Source organism: Marmota flaviventris, chromosome 7 (assembly GCF_047511675.1).
Source record: "Marmota flaviventris isolate mMarFla1 chromosome 7, mMarFla1.hap1, whole genome shotgun sequence".
NCBI classification, from domain to species: Eukaryota; Metazoa; Chordata; class Mammalia; order Rodentia; family Sciuridae; genus Marmota; species Marmota flaviventris.
The window spans coordinates 18,177,850-18,199,986 of record NC_092504.1 but is presented as its reverse complement, the minus strand read 5'-3'; positions in this window follow the sequence as shown (position 1 = coordinate 18,199,986).

Sequence of the window (22,137 nt, the reverse complement as noted above, 5' to 3'; positions counted from 1 at the left end):
TGGTGCCCTCCCCCAGCCTATGGAGTGGGACGTGGTCCATCCTGGGTTGTGATCTCACACTGCGTGCAATGTCTTGGTCCTGGGCTAATGTTTTGTGGGATAATGGAAGGATCAAAAGACTTTGTTTCAAACCTTTTTCTTTATGACATTTGGCTTCAGGAAAGTTTCTCCATTCTCTAAAAATTCTTCACTCATACTCCTTAACCAGTATCACATGACATTGTGAAATTCACTGTCTACTTCATGGGCAGGATGGGACTGTTCCAAGAGGACCCTCATGACAGAACACACAGCCTCAGCTGGCATTGGGAGTCCTCGTTTCTAGGAATTGCAGTAATTTCTTTTTTTCAAGACGAAGCAGGCCCTTGATACCCTCTGGAGCTAGCTCTCAGTTCCCACCTGCCGTGCTGTGGCTACTTTGCTGCATAGGTATGGGTGAATACTGCCACCTCAAGTGCTTTCAAGCCCCTCTCTTCCTGCACTTTACCACCTCTGTGGAGCCCTGCTCTGCAGCTATTTCCTCTTTCTTTGCTTATTATGGCTTAGATACAAAGTGTCCCCACAAAAGCTCCTGCAGGAATGTAAAATTATTAGATTATGAGAGCTGTGACCTAGTCAGCCCATCCCAGTTTGAATGGACACACTGGGTGATAACTGAGGCAGGTGGGGTGTGGCTGGACAAGGTGGGTCACTGGGGCCATGTGCTGGAAGAATGGGGCCATGCCCTTGGAAGAGTGCATCTTTTCTGAAGTCCTCTCTCTTTTCTTTCTTCTTCCTGACCCCACAATGACCTGAGCAGCTTTCTTCCTCTGGGCCATGATGTTCTGCCTCACCTTGGGCCCAAAGCAAAGGAAACGGTCATCTATGGATTAAGACCTCTGAAGTCATGAACCCCAAATAGTCATTTCCTCCTCTAATATTTTGGTCACAGTGATGCAAAAACTAACTAAAATATGGCCTGCTGTGCTGGCTGTGAAGACCCCCTTAGTTTTACTGCTGTGGGGCTATTCATGGACCCACAACCAAGACTATATTTTCTGACTTGACATATCCAATAGTAAAATGGAATTTGGCACACTTACCTCTACTAACATATCCCTTTTGGAGGCCAGATTACAGTGTTAAACGATGTTTACATTTTACAAATGTTTTTGTGGTGTAAAGGAAAAAAAACAAGCAATTTGGCATTTGAATGTAACATGTGAATTTTATTCTACTATTTAGTAAATCCCTTCATCTCTCTGTCTCTCAGTTTTTAGATCCATATGGTATGTAGTGGGAAGTTGGGGGTGGGAGAATTTACCACTAGCCAACTTCTCCTGGTGGGGTTGTAAAGGGAATGTGTAAATTAGCAACAATGTAGTTAGTGTAAGTTGAAAATACCTTGCAAACTTAAGAGGGGTGCAGAAGCATCAGTTGGTGAATGATCTTGGGATTGAAGGGAGAAAGGGCATGATCCTCATCAAATAGAAAGTTGAGTAGAATAGAAAGTTGGAATAGAAAGTTGAAGCAACATGGCCAAAATCTGATAGTTGCAAGAGCTGAGACTAGTACCCAGAATGTCAACCTTCAGTTTCATTTTTTTTCTTAATAAGACCGAAGATATAGCATGACCTCCCGCATCAGAAGAGAAAACAAAATCTGAAGCTTCTACAGTCCATTAGTTTGAAGATGGACTTACTGATTGATCACTTTCCAATCAGGTAGCAACCAGCTTAGTCCAGTCATCTTCCCCTAAGCATCTGGCTTTAATGTTATGTGATGTTACTAGAATCTTATATGTGATGTCCCTAGGTATTTGTAGGTAAAGAGAGTAAGAAACTGGTTTCTTTCAGTGTATTTTTCTTTTTTTTAAGAGAGAGAGAGAGAGAGAGAGAGAGAGAGAGAGAGAGAGAATTTTTTAATATTTATTTTCAGTTTTCAGTGGACACAACATCTTTATTTTATTTTTATGTGGTGCTGAGAATGGAACCCAGCACCCCACGCATGCCAGACAAGCGTGTTACCTCTTGAGCCACATCCCCAGCCCCAGTGTATTTTTGTTAATAAGGAGGAAAACGTTTTTGTTTTTTTTTAAAATAGGCATCTTATACATTTTTGAGTCTCAGATTATTTTCAAATTAATACCATCTAGGAAATTCACCTCTTTCCTTCTTATTAGGTATTTTTAGAGACTTTCCTGATCTTTAAGATAGTTACTAGTACAAGAAGTTTAAAACTTTGTGTGTGGCTTTATAACGAACATTTGCTTATACAAATTACAAGATGAAAGAGATTGTACCTATAACAGAAGATGAAGGACTTTTCCCTGAAAGGTTTTTATCTTCATTTCATAGACTCAAGCTATCCCTCCTCTGTATTTGTAAATACCCACTTAGATATGGACTTGGTTGGCCAATTTTTTCTTCTGCCTGAGACTGGCATGGGTTCAATATTGCTGATCCACATGGGTGGTTCTATCTGATTGTCTTTTTCCCGGCAAATCCTTAGCATCTCCAATGTAATGTCATGCTGTCAAGACACAAGCAGGTAGCTTTCTGAGCAAGAATGTTTTCCTGAGTGGCAAGATCAGGAAAGACAGTGCTGGCTTGTTCCTTCCCAGCTGAACAGAGCAGGATGAGCTTGTACCTCATCTAGATCAGCACACTGTGTCCTTGTGGGCAATAAATCATGTGCATTACCTGAAAAGGAGAAGCTTGAAGGATTCAGTTCCTACCGGTATCTAACTGCTATTCTCAGAAAATCAAAACCCCTCTTTTAGGAATTATTAATATCATGCTTCTAAGCTTTTTGCATGAGACAAAACAATTAAAGATGTTTTATCTTTTTTCTTGTGTGACTACAGTGAAGATAGGGTACTAAATGGTTGGTGGTTATTAGCTCTGATGCTCAGGGGTCAACTCTGTCTTGCTTCTCTCCTCCAGGTAGCAATCAGGCAAGGCCAGCTCCCTGCACATAATCATCTGGGCCTTAGTTACACAAAGTCAATAGGATATAAGGAGACCTGAGATGAGTAGTCTGGTATAAATCTTTGGGCAGCAGTTGAATAGACATGAAAAAGTTACATGCAAGACGAGGGAAGAGAAGGCATCATGTGACTATGCAGAAATCTCCAGGAAACAGGAAAGAAATAGTTACAATGGGAAAGTGCGCTTAGGTCGTGGGAAAATATTTTTTAGTAAGTGTTTGGCACAGATGTGCTTGTTAAACCAAAGAGAACAAAACTCTCCATCACTGGAGGAGCCAGCAGGTGTCCAATATATTTAAGAATCACCATAAGTTATTCACAAGATCCTCTCACCTCATGTACTTCTTGTTTAGCTGAGCTTTGGGAACTAGGGATTTAGGACAAAAATGGAAGAAAAATCAGGCAAGCAAATAGGTTTTGCTGCTGATCTCTGAGTTAAGAAGAGAATTTCAAGATATTGCTGTCTGACAGACTGAGAATTTCTGGGTTGTGTAAATTAGCATGGATGCCAGGTGATATTGCCTTCCGGAGGCCAGCATGGGACAAAGAAGCAGAGACAGATCATACAGTATAAGGCTACTGGACAAAAATAAAGCTCTAGTCAGAGAAAAGTGGGGACACCATCATAGACATTCTACCTAAGGGACTTTCTAATGCCATCTCCATCGTGTGAGGGACTGGGGTCTAATAACCCTTTGTAGAAACTCAGTGTAAACTTCCAGACCTAAGAGATGGGTTAAAAAATCAAATGTCTGGGTTTGAATTTTAGGTACACATATGCCCAGCAATATCAGTCAGCTATTGCTATAACTGCTGAGCAACAAATCACTCCAAAACTCAGAAGCAACCGATAACTAGACTCTTTTGCTCAGTTAGATATTTGTCAGACAGCTGGGGTTTGACTGAACTGGTCTCATCATCTGGTTTGGTTACCAGTCCACAGATTCACCATTTGGCTTTCATTCTTCTGAGACTGGGAGGCTACTAGGGCCATATTCCTGTAGAGTATAAAAGACCAACCACATGCAAGCATACCTTCACATCTCTGTACCCACTATCAACTGAAGCAAGTCACATAACCAATTGCTACATTAAGGGGAAGTACCTTCAACCCTCAGGGGTTCCAAGTCAAGTATCACCGCCAAGTTCAATATCCGTGGGGCAAGAAAGCACATCCCGCCAGTGGGAAAGTGAGTTGGGGGAAAGGAGTGAGTGTTGAGGAAACCAAAACTTAATCTACAGCCTTGAATACTTTGCTTAACCTTTCCAAGTGAGTTAACCCACCAGGAAAGAGGGAACTGAAGGTGAAATCTGAGGACTGAACTGGATCATAGACTTGCAAAGTTAAAAGTCCCTGGCCCACAATAATTATTCAATAAATGCTAAGTTTTTAATCTATCTATCATCTTTCATAAACTTTACTGTTACCTCCTTGCTAGATATACACATGCTCATTATTACCTGAACGTTGTAGTAGTCATTTTAATTTTTTTTTAAGTTATAAGCAACAGAAATGACAGTTGGGTTGAAACATGAAAGTTAGCAACAACAACAAAAAGAGTATCAAGCTCAGAACGTTGTCAAGATAGTAGGAAATTTCACTGTGAGGCTATCCATATCCATTACAGGGATACTGCTGTCACTGACACCAATTGGTTGCCACCATTGTTGTTTCCTTGCCTCTGGCCCTGGGCCCTGGATGTTGCTTCTCCTCGACAGCTGCAAGTTGAGTAGTAGACCCACAAGAATTTAGATGTTTATGATGACTGCTTCCTGGATTCTTCCCCTGAAGGTACCTCCTATTGGATGAGCTTAGGTCGCACATATATGAAGAGGATTTTGAGGAAGTGAATTTTGATGTTCGCTGTTTTGACGTTTTAAATGGAAGTAAGATGTCTCCTTTCAAGATGTGTCCTAGGGAATCCTTCAAACATTGAGAAGTGTTTCACATTTGAGACCAACCAATGTAATGTGGTTTCTAGCTCCTAAATTCAGCTTTTGCCTCTGCATGATGGCTTCTGGAAGGTTTAGAAAAGATCATCAGTGTTTTCACGTGAACAGTGGCCTCAGAGTGAAATTGCCTCCCATTGTCTTTTAGCATTTCCTTTTCCCCTTTCTGTTCATGCTAATTGTGGGTGATTTCTCATCTTCCCCCCTTTTGAGATGACGTTGGTTTATCTAACCGGGCTCAAACATTTCACTTGATATCAGGTGTCTGAGTTTCAGTGTTAAACGTTTAGCTCTCTCCTTAGTGCATATCAAGGGTTACATGTGTAAATCGTCAGGATTTAGTAAATCGACATGTTTTCACCATTGGAAACCTATCAGCCACTACTAAAGAGAGTTGCTTAAACTGGTGCCTGTCTACCTGACACTTTAAACACTGTTCTTAACCTCAAAACAATGACTTTTCTGAGTCTGATTCCTGGCAGCTATAGGTTGGTTTGAATTAGCCAGACAAGTAATCCTTTTCTGGGACCAAGGAAAATGTGCAACCTCATTTTGGGTTCTTAGATTTTCTACCGGTGTCCTTGCGAAAGTTTGCTAACTTCTCTGAGTTTCAGTTTATAATTCATTTTCCAGGAATATCACAATTCTTACATTGGAAGATTCTTGCAAGCCTTAGATAAAATGCTCATCAGGATTGGGCCAATTTCCTTCTCATTCATTCTGCTCCAGCTAGACTTTGTAATAATTAATTAATTTTTGACAAGTTCCCTCTGGTCTCAAGGTCTTTTTAAATGTTCTTTATCATTTATGTCACTGCCTCTTGACACCAACTACATTTATTTATTCATTTATTAATGGATATTTACCAAGTGCCTTATCTATGCCAAGTATTACTTTAGGTACCGGGACTGTATCAGAGTACTGACAAGAGTACTTTCCCCCTTACAGCTGCCTTTCTGTTTTGGAGAAAGTCTGACCTTAGCTTGTTAGATGGCGGTAAAGGCTAAAGGGACAAGCCCGAAAGGGGGTTGGAACTATCCTTAAAATTGTCCAGTACAGACGAGTGCTTAGTGCTCCCTGGGGCCTGAGATAAATTTTTAGCCCCTTGCAGTGTTATGGGGCCAAATCACTAATTCTGCCTGATGAGTTAGTAGTAAAAGTGATGTGGTCACTCCTGCCAGAGCATTTTAGAGTGGCTTTGCATGGTTCTCTGTAGCTGTCCTTCCTCTGCCACTGAGGTTGCAGAGGTAGGCTACGTGGCCCGGACAGTGCTGATAAAAGATGGCAGAGTTTTCCTCAGCAACTGTGTGCGAAACAGCCCACCAGACCCACTCACTGTGGACACATAATGTGAACAAGAAATACACATGCTCTTCGCGAAGTCTGTAATGCGGCGCTAGTTTGTCACCACTACCCCATCCGCCTTATCCCGACTAGTGCAGAGGGTCACACAGGCACTCACCAAACAGATGACTTGGTGCCATTATCTCAATGAGCAGACAGAGTAAGGAGGTTTGTCATCTTTGGTGGCAGCTTAAAAATGACCCTTCTGCACTACTTGTTCAGTGCGAGGTGTACAAAGACTGCATTTGTTTTGTTTTGCTTATTATATTGAATTTCAACGCTGTAGGATTTCAAGACATTTTTGTAAAATGAACAAATGGATATAAATATATAGACATACATTCATATTTATATATATACACACATAAATATGCATATGACTGAAGGATTTGCATACAAAATTGTTGGTACACACAAGTAAGCGTTATTTTTGTTCTTGACATTTAATCTCTTATCCTTTTAACTTGTTCTTCAAATGAAAATGATTATACATTTTTATTTAATTAGATTCTTTGACTAATAACAATTAATTACAAAATATATTTGGACATAAGAGAAACAGAAGTCATACTGGAACTAAGGGGCTGCTGTATGTATCAGTTTCAAGGCTGCTGATACGTAGTGAGTGACAGCTAATAATGTCTAGTATCTATTTGTTGAGAGACTACTATGTTCTTGTAAAATACCAAACCCTTCACATGTATTAACTTATTTAATCCTCATAAGGAACCAAATACTTGGTTCCACTATTTCCCTATGGAAATACATAGGGTGAGGAACTTTCTCAAGTTGCCACAGATAGCAAATGAAAGCCGAAGTGAGCCTGACTACTCTTATTCCACAGGGTTGCCATTAATATCTCCACTCTACAGCCTGGTCCTGGATTAGCTTCCACCATTTCAACTACTGGGTGTTGCTAAGTCCTCAACAAAAAGGTTTTTGGTCTCAGTCTCACACTTTGCCATTCATATCACTCAGTCCCTCCTAATATGTCTGCTTCTCTCTGGTTCCATCTGCCTCTCTCACTATGAACTTTCTGAACTTGCCTACTGTCTTCCTTTCCCATTACCTCAATGATCCTACATGCCTTGGCCCTACATGATTTCTTCTCTGTAAATACTTTAGTTTCCTTCTTCAATAACTTACTGATTTTTTTTTTCAGAACTCCAGCAAGAATCTATCATACTCTCAGATCCAGCTTAGACTTTCGGACCAGGGCAGGTCATAATTTCTTGGCCACACCATAGATCACTTGTTGGTACCACCTACCAATCATCCAATTATCTTAGTCTTGTGGTAGAAATACTGTTATCTAGAGATTCTCAGAGTGAAGTACTTGGTTGAAACTATTTACTTGGAAAAGCTTTGGGCATGGCAGGAGTCATAATGAATGTAGGAACCATCACTGAATGTCTGTGGTGAGCCAGGCACCACCCAAAACATCCTAGACACATTGGATAGCATGGCCTTCAAGGTTGGCATTACCATGATTTCTATTTAACAGATGGAGATACTGACTCTTTTAATCTTGCCCAAGGGTTCAAGGCAAGAAAATAGCTGAACACTTATTCAGACGGTCTCGACAGTTGTACTACACTAGACCAGAAGTTTCCTTTGCACATATTTATTTTATTTAAAAATCTCTGCTCTCTTTCTACCTGACATAAATAGAACAGTTGAAAGTCACCACTACCGTCAATATTAGAGACATGTCAAATGCTGTCACTTAGCCAGAAAGCTGCTCTGGAGTAACTGTGTAATATTATACAACATGACAAGCTCTCATCCACAGTGGCAACATTAAAGCCAGGGGCATGTGGTTTGTGCAAAACCCCAAAGCCATTAGCTGAAATCCCAGGACCAGAAGGCTGAAGAATTAACCACCCAACCCAATATGGTCTCGGCCCTGGATAGCAGAGGCCCACACTGCACGGGTGGGTTATTTTCATTCAAGGCGAAATGTGTGCTGACATTCAGCTCTCTGTTCTGGAGCTAGCTGGGCACATTATCTTCTCAGTGTGGATTGGATGAGGGAGGTGAGAAGCAAACAGAAAATTCTTGGCAGCCAAAGACAGTCAGGCAACATAGGAAGGGAGGAGAGCTGTCAGAGGACTGAGGAGGAGTCTTTTGACTTTTGGGATGTTCCTACCAGTTTTCTTCAGTCCTAAGCCTGCTTTTTGAAAGTCTCTTTTCTTTTCCAACACTGGGGATTGAACCCAGGTTTTCATGCATGCCAGGCAGGTGCTCTTCCACAGAACCACATCCCCAGTCCTTGAAAGTATATTCTTGATACATGGAAAATGAAAGGGAATCCTGAGAATTAAGAGACTGGAAAGGGTCATCTAATTACCTCTCTGCCTTTCTCCTGATCATCCCTGGATCAGCCAGAATTTTAGCAGTTAAGATACTTCCAAGAAAAAAGAGCATTAAATTATAGGAAAAATAAAAAGATTCAATAGTTTAAATGATCAAAGAAAATAGCTCATAGTGATATGAACTGCTAAGATCCCAAGATAGAGTCGGCTTAAAGTAAGATTTGCTACATTTGTTTTTCTGTATTTTTTTCTGAAGCATTAACTGATTTTCTTTCTATTTGCAGTCTGGTGGCCAACAACATCCAGTCACATGTTTCCTGCTCTAGGAAGAGAGAATTGCCCTCTAATAAGTTCTTCAAGAAAAGCAAAGGAGATTCCCTTCTAGAAACCCCAGCCCAGATCTCCTCTGGTTTCTTTGCTCTGCTTGAATCATCTGCCTATTCCCACTCCAATTACTATGGTTTTGCTGTGGGCTGTGCTGATTAACTGAAGATAATTAAGAAACATCCTTGGAGCTAAGGATGAAATCATGTCAAACTGTAGAGTGAAAGTGGGTGGAAGGGTAGTTTTTCATGAATCCTCTTGACTACTAGGGAAGGAAACAGATTCAGTGTGTTAGTCAACTTTGCATGTCTGTGACTAAAATAGCTGACCATAATAATTTAGTGGGGCAGGAGCTTATTTGGGGAATTACCGTTTCAGAGGTCTCTGTCCGTAGATAGCAGAGACCACCGTTCTGAGCCCAAGGTGAGGCAGCATGTCATGGCAGAAGGACCCAGTGGAGGAAACCTGCTCAGCTCCTGGCAGCCAGGAAACAGACAGAGCCCGGGGGAAGGGGCTTCAAGGAAGAACAACCTTCTAGGGCCAGCCTCTGGTGATCCCCTCCTCCAGCCCATCCCGCCTGCCCACAGTTACGGCCCTGTCCATCCACTCAAACTAGGAGGGACTGATAAGGTTGCAGCTCTCACAGTCCAGTCACTTTTCCTCTCAACAGGACTAACACAGGGGTTTGAGGGTCACCCCATATCCAAACCATAACATTCAGCAAGGCAACGAGAGACCACAGGAGGTCCTTGTCCCATCTCAGAGGTAGTATGGCAAATCTTCTCATTTTGCTCCTCTAGTCTTGTTCCCTTGGGCCCATATCCATGCTGCTTGAGATGAAGACAACATGAAGTTTAAGCATCTTACGTGGTATATAAAGTCTGTTATGAACTGCTTTCTACCTACCTTTTACTCTCCTTTCTATTCCCTCTCCACAAAGAACTGTGTGAAGCTTTAGAATCTCTTCCATCCTTCCCCACACAGCTTTTTGTTAACATTCTTCAAAGATCAGCCCAAACATTTTGTTCTAGAGACCTTTTATGACCTAACCATGTTGGACAAGGTTCCCCTGCTCTGTGTGTTCATGGGAACCTGAGGTCTTCCTTCCTGTGGAAACATCCTTCTTCATTGATTTGCTTATTTTTCTCTCTCCTCGGAGATTGTAACCTTTTTCAAGGAAAGGTCCGCAACTTTGTATCATTGGTGCCTGGGATTCCACATGGCATAGGGTACATATTCAGTCACTGGAGATGTGCTGGCTGAGTGATTCTGTTTGCCAGTAAACTCAACTAAGCTGTGAGGGCACAGCGTGAGCCAAAAAGCAAAGGAAAACCCAGATCTATGCTGTCATAGAACTTGCTCACTTAAAAAAAACTAATAATTAGCTGGGTGCAGTAGCACGTGCCTATAATCCCAGTGGCCTGGGAGGCTGAGGCAGAAGAATTGCAAGTTTGAGGCCAGCCTCAACAACTTAGTGAGGTCCCAAGCAACATAGTGAGACTCTGTCTCAAAAAAAAAAAAAAAAGAAAGAAAAAGAAAAAAGAAAAAAAAAAAGGCTGGGGGATGTGACTCAGTGTTTAAGCACTCCCGGGTTCAATCAACAATACCTAAATAAATAAAATAAAGATAAATAAAAAATAAAGAAAAGAGAGAAGGAATGGGAAACATCTTCCAGTATCTAAGAAGGTATATTGAAAAGAGGATGAGGTGGCTCTTTCTCAGTGGAACTGCCGGCACTTTCTCTGACCTACATTTTCTTCCCCCATAAAATGAGGACATTTTCTGTTTACCATTAAAAGAATAAAATTATATTTTTGTTACAGTCCATGAAGTCTTTCTTCCTTTGTTCACCTAACAAGTGAACATGGGTGAGGCTGGCTGACCTTCATCTGGAGATGTCTGAGGGGATTTCTGCCTATCTAGAGGGATAGCCACTGGGTAGCCCTGTGTGCAAACCCAACCACAATTCCTTTAAGCAGTCTGAGTGTCCAACACTGGATAACTCTTCCCTAGAACACTGCCTGATTTTCTTGGGATGAGAGTCTCAGAAACACATTTGTATCAACTACTGATTCAAGACCGAAAAGGACAAAGAACATTATATTAAATGGAAATTTAGTGAATTTGGTACCAATCTCAATCTTACCTTGCTGTTCTGGCAACATATTATTTTAAGTCATTGCCAAATAACTTGCACCTAGTTTTTAACTAATATTTAATGTTGGAAAATTCTAGGTACATAATTTCTATTCATTAAAAACTGCTTATAATTAAGAAAACAAATGCATAATGAATGCTTTTGTTATGAAGTGGCCTCTATTATTATCATTTTTTCTACCTTTTTGCTCATTTACTAATTCTCAGTATTCAATAATCAGAACTGGGTTTCCCGGTCATTATTATGAATTAGCAACACGCCACTGTAATTCATTGTAATTCACCAGAGATGAAGTTTGGATAAATGGAGAAAGGATTTTAACAAAAATCACTGTGCTGAAACAAAATTGCAGGGTAGATTGGGTCCCTCTGCTAACTAAGCTTGCCTTCAGATTTTCTTTCCTGTGTCCCCTACTACCTTATGAGAGAAACAAAAAAAAAAGGTAGAGTAAATGAAGTCCTTTTAAAAAATTCAAATTCAAACCTAGATTTTAATAAAGTTAACATTAATAGTTTAGATGATTAGAGGAAGGGCTTCTAATCAATCCAACAGATAAGATCGCAGTCATAATTGTGCTGGCTGTTATTATTTCCTTTTCATGTACTTGTACCAAATGGAAAATAAAGTCTTGAGATGTCTACAGGTGGAAATGAAAATAATGGTTTTCACTGATAATTTGATAGGAAGTAATTGGCCACCTGAAGAGAAAAATCCTCATCGTGGAAATAATTATAAATAATTGGTTACCACAAGATTGGACTATATTTGATCTACTCAGCACAATAAATACGCTTAACTAACGGTGCTAACATGACACTTTGAGGGTGTTAGCAACCATGTAAGTTGGAGACAAAAAATTTTACTGACAGAATAGCCATGGTTCAACTTCCGTTCACAGATGTGATTATTTGACAAAATTATTTTAAATTATATTTTAATTAACTGTCAATATTGTTAAAATGAAGATTTTTGCATAAAAGTCAGTCTTTAGAGTTTTTCTCTTGGGAAAATAAAAGCAAAACAGTGGTGTCAATTATTTGGAACTGAAACAAATCCTAGATATGCAGAGCTCCAAGTGATCTACTTAATGATTTTAGAAGCTCACCTTCTAGACGTTTGAGTTTGGGCCTCCATCTCTGAGAACATCTCCGATATGTATATAAAATTTCCTACTTTGTATAGTAAATTCACAATTATTAACTTACTTTGTCCTTACGACAACTTTGTAAAATAAACACAGTTTACTGAAAAATTGCCGAGACTTTCAAGCAGCTCCATCCAGGAAGACAAGCCCATAGGGAAACACATGGATGCAAGTGTTTTGACTTTTCACCACATGACCTGTCCATTGAGTCCTGCTAACTCTGGTCAGAGGGCAATTGTAGAAGTCCCTATTGTAGTAATATGTGGAGTCAGGTGAAATAAATATTTTTTTTTATTTGAAACCTCAAGTTGATAGCCTTTAACATCTTAGATGAAATTATTTGTTTTATGTAAGAAATGCTAAATAGCCAAGAATCTAGAGAAGGTTCAATATTCTGACCCATAGAAACCCTTCTAGAAAGTTCTTTGGAGCTATTTGTGTAGTCAGAAAAATAAACAATTTCATTTCTCACCATAGATTCTGGGAAGCTTTGCACCCAGTAAGATATAAGCTCTTCCTCTCTCACTGGGTACTTGACTTTCTCCAGTGTAATACATTTTAATTTGATCTACTTCAGGGAGACCAGGACCTAGAACAAGTTGCCTGGAATGTTCTTCATTTTCCCTCCCAAATCCTGGCTCTTTATAGGACTGGTTTTTCCTTTTCCTTCACGTCTCTGGTTGTACTGTCACTTCCTGAGTAAGGAGTGGCTTCTCCTGACAAAAGCCCCCTGAGACATCAGCCCATTTTATTGCCTCCAGAGATCTTTCTACAGCCTCAGTTTTTCTGGCTTAGTTATTGTTTAACAGTTGGTTATATAACAATTACTTCTGTTGTACTTGTTTCCACAAAGGTGCAGGCTGCACAAAGACAAAGAAGACCTGTTTGGTGTGTTTACAATGAGGTTCCCAGAGAGAGGAAGGTGTGCCACATGTTGAAGGTGTTTCACAAGGAGAAGTTTGCCTCCAGGAGTGGGGGGCTTGGGCCCAGCTGCACATGCACCCCCTCAGAAAGCCCTGAGGGGGTGGAGGGCTCTGGGTCCAGGGCCAAGACCTCCAGCCCTGGAGAAGGGGCCTCTGTCAGACTCTCTCCTGACCTGCTCTTCTCTACCCTGTTTCTCGTACAGCCTGGTTCCTGACCCTCCAGTTGTTCTCTATGATTTTTCTTTCTTCAGTTCTGCTGACTCATTGTCCTCATTTTTATTCACATACATCACAATTCAAGGCTGCTTTGAAGTGGAATGACTCCACTATTATCATTAGTATTAATTCCAGTATTTTAATGACAAATGAAATATTATTGTTATCGACTTTTCTACCAGCGCTGCTCAACATAAATATAATGCAAATAAAATATATAATTTTAAAAAGTTTTGAATTACTGAAAGTATGCTTTATAATAATTATCTAGTAAATTCATAATTATGAGAGTGGCCATATTAACAAGTAAAAGGGAACATGAGAAATGAATATTAATAACCTATTTTACTTAAACAAATTCCAAATACTTTTAGCCAGTAACCAAAATAAAAATGTTAATTTTTATTCCTTCATTTGTACTAAGCCTGTGAAATTCAATATGTGCTTTAATACTTTTGGTCAGTGGCTACTGTATTGGGGCAAAATGGTTCTATACTTTTCCTCCACACTGCTGCAACTGGGAGAGGGCTGAAGTTGTTCTAGCCTTTTGGCAAGAGTATCCTTGGGAAAATGATTGAAAAATAGGGCACTTGATAAGACAAATAGCAGTGTTCACAGTGCTGGAGGAGTGGCCGGAATGAAAGCCTACGAAATGAGTGGTTCTCATGAGGATAGAGGAGTTGGGAAAAGAGGGAGACCATCAGTGGGCGGGGGCGGTGCTTGGTCTAGGGAAAGAGCTAGAAATCGGAGCTGGGAAGGCATCCCATTTTTTTCAGTCCTCTAGTCTCCCAATCCCCTTCCCAAACTTTCCTACTATTTTTATTAAGGCACCTGTTACCACTGTAGCCAACCCCATCTGGGACTCTTAAAGTAATTAGTTACCAGATCTGTCCAAGTGTGTATGTAAATGATAAAAAAATGAATGAAGCGAAGCTCATCTTTGAAAGAATTGAAAACATCAACTAAATGCCTGGAAAGGATTTGAAACAATGGAGGGACCTGGTTAGAACATTCCTAGTACCATTATTTCCTTCAATCTCTCTGTGTACTAATAAAACATTAAATGATTCCAATTTCAGAATGTGTGTGTGTGTGTGTGTGTGTATGTGTGTGTGTGTGTGTGTGAGAGAGAGAGAGAGAGAGAGAGAGAGAGAGAGAGAGAGAGAGAGAGAGAGAGAAATAATAATATCATAGAAGAAGAAAAGACCAGTGTTATGGTTCTTTGAAGGATCACGGTACATTTAATATGAACATAATAAAACTGATATCACCATCACTAATCCCAGCCACCTTGGCCTCTGTCTTGTTTTCGACTTTTATTCCCATTGTTCAAAGACAAATTCTTGGCATTTCTTCATTCAAATTCTGTAGAGAGGAAAATCTTATTGTTCCACTTTTGCACTTGGTCACATCATCATTTTCTGGATGGACAATTCTTGAGCCAGGTCACCCAAGCAGTTCAACGAGCTATGACAGGAGAGGTGTTGTGGTTCCCATTGATCTGGAGATGGCCAGACAAACCAAATGATGGTTTTTAGCATATGTATGCACCAGGAAGGTGGGGGGCCAGCTGGCAGGGCGGCCTGGCTTCTTTCAAAGCAGCACAGAGTAGCAGATGATAGTGCGTGGATTAGGGGAGACTTCCTGGGTTCAAACCTCAATCCCACCAAGAGCCAGCTGAATGTACTCAAGCAACATAAACTCTCTGCAAATATCTCATCAGTATAATGGAGATACTCATAATATCAATATCTATTTCTTGTTTTTTTGGATTAATTGAAATAACATATTAAAGTTATCTGAATGGAGTCTGGCATTTAGTTAGTGATATATATGTATATTATATATATATGCACTTATACATAAATATAAATGTAAGTATATATAAATATAAATGTAAACATTTGTATATTTATGCTTATATATGTATCCTTTCCTTCTCTCGCTTTTTCAGAGCAATCTACACACTGTACTTTGTCTGGTCAATCTTTCCAACACCCATAAGCATTGGGTATTATAATTCCCATAATACCTATGAGGCAACCAGGACTGAAAAGGGTTAAGCTACTCAATCCTAACCATATGATTAGTAATTGGCAGACTTCAGACTTAAAAACACAATCCTCCTCTCATTAGAAGTATCTCCATTCCAAGAAATCACAGATAGCATGGGAGATGAGTGTTGAGAGTCAGCATCCTCTGGGAATTTTATTTCAATGGTATAGATAGATTATCCCAAATCCCATCCTCCGGTTCATTTTTAGTTTTCATGGAGCCTCCTCCCTAGCCCCGTGTCCTATTCATTGACATGCCTTATGCTGCCCAAATCCAAGACCTGCCACTGAGCACAGGGGCCCCTGTACAGTTGGGTCTCACTGCCGTCAAGCCATCACTGATGTGTTGAAAAGGTTTGTTCTGGTTTGCTTTACAGAGAATGAACTGATGCCTCCCTGGGCCAAGATCAGCCACACTGTTTGAACAAGGGGGCTGTAGAACCCAATCAAAAGACCCAGGCTTTTGCTCCAGGGACCACAGTGATGGAACAGACGGCAGCCTTCCAGCCACTCTCTGCCGGTGCAGTAGCCTTGAAATGGTTTGCAGAGCTGTGCAGCTTGACCAGAACCCTCTTGCATTTACAAAACATTTTTTTTTTTATCGTGCTTTGGCTGTTTAAAAAGAGGTCCAAGCTTTGAACTGTTCCCTCAAAGATAGACTTTGCCTTTGGAGCTTGGGGGAGGGAAAAAAAAAGGCACCTGTGTAGAAAAGTGCGAATGTATCCCATTTAAGGGTAGAGCCATTATGAACATTGGTGCTGTTAAATTCTGAAAATCAGGGCTTGGAAGGGAATGCCTCCTTTGCTGATTACAGTGTAACTGGTGCAGCTAAATAGGCTCCAGACACTACTAGAATAGCAGATCTCCGCGTGTGACTACAGAGGAATATATAAGAAAGAAAAAGACAGATGGTGTACTTAGGTGCACTTAAGTCTGATTGCATGAGTTGATAATGAATGTTTAAATATGGCACTCCCATAAAATCAGATACCTGTAGACAATACTGGAATAACTACAGACATGCTAGGGGGAAAAATGAAGTTGTGGATTCTAATTTTTGTTTTTGTCATTATTATGATTGTCTATTTACTTGTATGGGAATTTTCATAACTTTCTCAGAGCCTAATCATAAAACATAAAACACAATCAGTAGCATAGAAAATAGATTCTTAGAAATAAAAGGGGACTTAAAGATGATTTCAGAGCTGTGGAAGCTTATGGCCAGATAGGCGAGATTTAAAAGGTCAGGTAGCTCCTGGTGACAGATTGAGGTTGAAAGCCATGCCACATACCTCTTTGGCCAATCATTGTTCCACCACAGAGCACTGTGCTTTCTCTCCAAGAGAATTATATTAAAAATGATAAGCCAAACAAGAATCATAAACAAAACACAACCAACATCCTTTAAAGGAAATAGAGGAACAGTTTTCTATCCCCTCCCATTAAGGTTTTTTTTTTTTTTTGGTGCTAGGGATTAAACCCAGGGCCTTGGACATGCTAGGCAAGTACTCTGCCACAGAAGTACTTTCATTTACATATTTTAGTGGCCTCAAACAAAATTAAGCAGAATATTTTAAAACTTTAATCGAAATTTGGTTTCACAGTAATAAATGTGCACTTGTGTTTCCAGAAAGCCTCCAGTTTTAACAGCTTTTCTATCCAAACACCTTTCAAATTAGACTACCCAAGGTTCAAAAACTAGAAAGTCAGGCATCTTCCTCAAACCAGGTCCCAGGGAATGATTATGGCATCGGGCATTTCTGGGGACCAGTGGTCCACTTCCCCTGTGCACAGGGAAGGTGAGGCACTGGAGAGAGGCAATCTGGACCCGGAGTGCATGCTCCAAGCTGAAAGTAGTCATCGATCAGTAGCTGTAAATAAATTGGAAGTGGCACCTTAAGTGCCTTAAATGTTGGAAGTTAAACCTTAAATCGCAACCTTATTCTTAAAGGAAGCAGGGGAGCCTCCCATCAAAGAGACGGGTGGCATAATCGAGATGAGTAATGCTGCTGATATCTGAAAGGACTTCATGATCTGAGTAGGAAAGACAGTCCCTGATGCAGGGAGCACTAAAAGTCCACCTGTCATTTACCATCTGGGTGGTGAAAGATGCACATATTTAAAGTCAGGGAGTGTTGACACATACAGGGAGCTCCTTGAGTGGCAATGGGACTGCTTGCTTGCTTCCCTATCACCATCTCCAACAAGGGCCACATCCTGCTGCCAAAATGGCAGTTCTTGCCAGATAACAGAGTTTGAAAATAACTCTTCAACAAGCAAGAAAAGGACAACTTCGTAACTATAAATTAGTAAATTTATGTATGAATTATGTTGTTGTATGAAAACAACTGCAAAATCACTTACATTTCTCAAGGAATAGATGAATACATTTAGGAAGCAAATATGATACCCACGTCATCACTTAGGCTTTTAAGTATTTTTTTTTTCTCAACCCTTCAAAATGGCAAAATGACCATTAGTTATAATTGCCCAGGGTTGGGGAGATTACTGCAAAACAGGTACATATTCTTCACCCACCTGAGACAGAGGAAGGACTGCCATCAGCAAAACAGAAATTTTGAAAAATTCTGGACACAGAAAAAAAACATATAAAAATCAAATTGATACAGAAATTACAACAGAAAAAATCATAACCATGGAGGTATTAGTCACCTTTTTATTGCCATGATCAAAATATCTTTCATCTTGGAGAAGGAAAGGTTTACTTTGGCTCACGGTTACAGAGGTTTAGTCCAGGTTTGACTGACTGTTGCTCTGGGTCCAGGGTGAGGCAGAACATCATGGTGGCAGAGGAAAGAACACTGCTCTGCTCACGGCGGCTGGGAGCAGAAAGAGAGAGGAGGAGCCAGCGAAGAACAGCCCTTTCAGGGCATAACACCGGGTGACCCACCTCCTCCAGTCATGCCTCACCTGCTTCTGGGCACCACCCTGTAATCCACTCAAACCAGGATGGACTAATTAGGTTATAATTCTCATCGTCTAAGCATCTCACCTCTATATATTTCTGCATTGCCACAGGAACTTCGGGGGCACTTCATATCCAAATCATAACAGAAGGTAAGAGTGGTTTAGCTAAGACAGACTGCGAGGATGCTGAACTCTGAATGACAGAGAAGAAAGAAGTGAGTAGGGCCACCCTGTGGGCAGAACCAAGGCGTGGCTATGCCAGAGTTACACTCATCCTACGCCTCTTGCAGCATGTGACTCAGAGCTAAAACTAGCAGTTATTCCTGGTTGTTTCTAGTTGTGTGTTATGCAAACTTACTTTAGTATTTCACACTTCTGTAGTGGATCTGAAATGAAAAAAAATGATAATAATAATCATAATAAAGGAAAAAAGACAGGTAGCTCCACTTACTATTGAAAGCGTGCACGGATGGATGGATGGATGGATGTGTTCCATCCAGAGTAAGGGCACCCTTGTCTGGAAATATTGAGGGAGGGAGTAGTTTTTCAGTCCTGAACCTGATCAAGCCCCTGATTCTCGGGGAAGTCCACTTGTCCATAAGCCACGTTCTTTAAACACAGCACTCAGCCAGCACCCCTTTCAGGGAAGGAAGTTGCTGTAATAACAGTCTATTGAGACAAGAAAAGACAGAAATCACAGACTTCCTGTGAATGAGAATGTCAACATAAGCCACAGGGAATAACGTTGGGAAAGAAGAATTGTAAAATAACAGGATTTTTCTAGAGAAATACAAGTGACCACAAATGTGTCCCAAAAGAAAGAAAATAATCTAACTAGATGAGAAATCGTAGGTAAAATTAAGATCTCATTTTATCATCCTTTCCCCCCCTGCTGAAGGAAATAAACCAAAGAAGTTTTATGAGTGGAGCCATCAATATCTTATAAGCAAAGAAACCCCTGATTTATGTAAAAACTATCACAGATATTATAATAAAATGAAGAGCTTTTTAATTCAGCCTATAAATCCTTATACCACTATAGGGAAAGGGTAGCTTTTTTTTTTTAAGTAAAAAACAAACAAACCAAAAAAAAAAAAAATCAATAAAACAACAACAACAAAAAACACCAAAACCTATTATTCTGTCACATTTATAAACACCTATACAAAAATTCTACATCAAAATTTATTAATATAGATTACATACATTATTTTTCTTGAGTCAATATTACCTTATTAGAGAGTTATGTTAAAAAACAAAAATGTCCATTATTTGTTATGTTGTAACCAGTCTATCCTTGTGAGCCATATAATATTATTTTTGATGTTTGACACAATATAAAGATGTTTGAGACACCCTAGTATAATTCACTATGTTTGCTACAGAATCATATAAACATGTGGTTCCATTCAAGTTAAACAGTGTGCAATTGACATATAAATGTGTATGAGTATTTGTATTTAACATAGACAAGAAAATAAATGGAAGGATAAAAACTCAGTATAATAACAGTGGCTACTTTGAAGAGGATCAGTCTCTTTTTGCTAAACATTTTATCATCTGCAGGTATCACGGGCATTGTGATGTAAAAGACCCTCCATTTGTTAAGTGAATTAATTAAATTGAGTGAGGGAAAAATAAAATTTTCATTTTTACTTTAGGAATCTGTATTATTAAACATTTAAATGAGCAAATATTTACTTTATTCAAATGATATAAATCTATGTATATACATACATACACACACACATATATATATATGCAAACCCATTTCCACTGATTTTAGTGGTTCTTTCCTCAACAAATATTTGTTGAGATAGTTCAATGTACTACTCTACATGCTTGGTACTGATCAGTGAACAAAAAATCAATGAAATTTCCAATTAAATCATGTATTTACTTATAATTATGGTTACTTAATCATTTTTAATTCAATAAACTGATTGATCTCAATCTAGTTCAGATGCTTTATTAGGCAGGATCTATTGCATTTCATAAAAATGAAAGTTTCTATAAAAAATGAAACTTTTGCTAATCCTATTCTTCAATATGCACATGAAGGCAATTCACAGAGTTCAGCTGGGAAATGGATTACTTGTGCTCCTTTTTCTTTCTTTATTTTTGGACAAAATTTGCCAGCACTTACATTGGACCATTTCTTAAAAAACACCTGTCAACTCTAAGAAAGAAGGATGTTAAACCGTTGATCAGCTATATAAATTTAAAAAACAACAACAACAAAAATCATTTTCTAACAAAGGAAAATTATACCAGGGAACACTTAGTTTGAAACCAGCTTGTGACTGTCCATGTCATAATAGATGTGAGAGTACTTTTGGGCTGCAGGATTTTATATCTGGGCAAAAGCTCAGGAAGTAGTGCTAGCTACAATGACTCAGAGAAGCCTGGAAAAAGCTATGGGCTGTATTAAATGGAGTAGAAATACTGTAGTTCTCATGACAGAGCCTTGCATGTTAGAATGGATCGACTCTGCAGGCCCCCCAGACCCCATGGGGTAACCCAAAGAAGACTTTGCTTATTAAAGCAATAGAGTTCACTTGTGAGAAGGGTTCTGTCATCACAGAGTAACTGAGTGATGATTGTCCTCTGAGAGTCAGACTTGACATTGGGGATGTTAAAAAAAAAATGGTCTCCTCATAGCATCAGGAATGATAGGGTCCCAAATAAAAAATGCCAGGAGCAGAGCTTAATTCTCAGAAGCCAGGTGGGGACAATTATTGTAATGAAGAGTGGGATCGGAGTGGTAGCCAGGAGGACTTGACCTACACACAGCTATGAAGATTGAAAATAAAACAATAGCCAAAGTTTACTGTGTAATCTGTATGGACCAAAGAAATCAAAACTGGATGATCAGGAGCCACCCAATAGAACTCTTGCTCTTTTGTTTTGCTTCTGGATTGAAGTCTACTTCCACATCTGGAATCCATCCACCTTAAAGGAGAGGCCAGATCTCCGGGAGAAAGCATCTTAGAGCACAATGGCAAGTATATAATGTCTCCTTAAAACTTCCTACAGGGAGATTCATCCATTTACAATAGGGGAGGTGAATATCCAACATTTCAAGCAGGAGGGTCCAAGTTAACATGGAAATCTGGGGATCCAGAGCCTCCACAGAGCTCCCTGGGTGAAGATGAAGCCTGGGGAAGCCAAGCAGTATGTGGCATGTGGCTTTGTGGCCCAGGTCTGGTTCACAGTGTGTCCAGTGGATTCAAGGACCCACCTGGTATTCACTTACCTGCCTCTGAATACATCATGGGAATGGGCATGCTTGGTAGTCATACTCCCATGTTGGACTCCTCACTTCTGTTATAGGAGTTATTATAGGAAGGAAGACCAAGAGAAGCCTCTGAATCTCAACATCCCTCTTATCAAGTTAGCTACAGAAGAAAAAGGAATCAGGAAAACAGTAGAAGTAAATGCTACTCAAAGAACCAAGGCATATAAGGAGAGGAGTTTCCATCACACCTCCATTTTATTTGCCAGACTATACCTTATCAGTCGGATCAATTCTGAAAGACAATAGGTTTTGTCTTTCAGAGTACCACAACTGCAGATGTGGTATTATAAGACATGGTTCTGTGGTTAAGATACTGAATGACCCTCAAAGGCCATGTGTGAAAGACTTGGTCACCAGGGTGGTGCTATTGAGAGATGGTGAAATTTTAGCAGGTGGGGCCTGGTAGGAAGTACTTAGGTCACTGGGGACATACTCCAAAAGGAGTTATGAGACCTCAACCTTTTCCTCTCCTTTCTCTTTTTTGCTTCCTGGCCAGAAAATGAGAAGTTTGTATG